The 1,583-nt window shown below is 31.6% G+C and overlaps 1 non-coding gene across 1 annotated transcript; it reads left to right on the top strand.

Moving 5' to 3' along the window:
* Positions 1 to 761: 761 nt before the first annotated feature.
* Positions 762 to 852, top strand: LOC113000277 (small nucleolar RNA R24). The gene has a single exon (XR_003265568.1). It is a non-coding gene; the product is annotated as a small nucleolar RNA R24 (small nucleolar RNA).
* Positions 853 to 1,583: the final 731 nt, after the last annotated feature.

The following is a 1,583-nucleotide window of genomic DNA, read 5'->3' as shown; positions in this document are numbered from 1 at the left end:
CATTATTTGATTAGGATAAATAAGTCATGCTTATCATTAGTCTTTTAATTTGTGTTTTTTACAAAATAAATATTTAAAAATGATAATAAATACCATTTATATTCTGAAAATATATGATAATAAAAATTTATAAAATTAAGTAATTCAAAAAATAAGGTATAAGTGTAACACCAATGATTCATTAAGTTTTAATATAACATAAGTGAAATTTATGCATTGATGAAGATCCAATTTGACTTTAGTACAACATGTGCATTGAACAAGGCCCAATAAGATGCAATGTATAACATATGCATTCACTAAAATCCTAAATTTACTTTAGTTTAAGGCTTAATTGCAAAATCTTTCCTTCTATTTTACTTATTTCACCAAATTGATCCTCCTATTTTTTTTTAATTTACTATTTGAGTCATTGATTTTAACTACGGGTGAGTAAACAGGCTCAGGCCCATGGATCGAATAGCAGGGCCTGTGATTCACGCGGGCCACAAATCATTTACTTGTTACGCTTGGCTTCTGAGATTTTAAAATTCAGAAGTTATTTCATGAATTCAATTCTTTTTGTAGGGTGACATCTGTGTTATATGTTAATACCATGGAGTAAATAGTGTATAATTTCAAAAGGCTGATTCCATTCTTACATTTTTTATATATTTTATGAGTTGGCTTATTGATAAATGTGATAGTTGGAAACTTGTTCTGGTATATCAAGTTTTAAATGGAAACCATTTTTAACCTCTGCCAACATGAATGAGTTTCCAACAGCAGTGATGAGCCTCTAACATGTAAGAAGGAATCCCTAGTAGGATTACTTCAATGAAATTTACCTGTTACGCTTGGCTTTTGAGCTTTAATAATTTGTTAATATGATTCTGGCCTCTCTTTCCTTTGTAAATTAACTATTTTCTCTTAATGCTATCGCCTGCCCTACAAATTACATAACAATACCCTCTCAATCTTCATTTGGTGTTTAATACGAAATTAGTTGTTTGGCTGCCACAAATATTTTACTCATTCTCGTAAATTTCTTTGTTGTGAATAAACATAATTTTCTTTCTCTGCTCTTTGAATGTTTGCTGCTTAATCTTGCACTGCCTATTAATTTTTTAAATTTACGCTATTAATTTTCTTGCCTTTTCCTCCTGCCTTGTGATCTGCTTTGCAGGTAGCAAATAACTACTACAGGCCTGACCTCAAAAAGGCAGCTTTGGCAAGGTTGAGTGTTGTCAATAGGAGCCTCAGAGTTGCTAAGTCTGGTGTGAAGAAGAGGAACAGACAGGCTGTGAAGGTCCCTATTCTACATTACTACCATCCTTTTCCTCCAGAACTAAAAGTTAGATTTTCGTGTTTTGTTTGGAGAGGCAATTATTGTGTTTTCAATATACAACAACTGGAACTATGTTATAGCTTTCAACTGAGTTGGTTTTTTTTTTCAAGAGATGGTTTAAGTAAGAAAGATGAATGCTCATATTATCGTATATCATCTGAAAAGGAAGGTGGAATCGCCACAACTAGACACAAATTTTATTCCTTAAACAGAAAAGGGTCGAAAATTGTTCTAGTTTAATTATGTCATCTTAATT

The sequence above is a fragment of the Glycine max genome, chromosome 18, assembly GCF_000004515.6.
Source record: "Glycine max cultivar Williams 82 chromosome 18, Glycine_max_v4.0, whole genome shotgun sequence".
Taxonomy (NCBI): Eukaryota; Viridiplantae; Streptophyta; class Magnoliopsida; order Fabales; family Fabaceae; genus Glycine; species Glycine max.
This window is presented reverse-complemented; position numbering and strand designations above follow the sequence as displayed.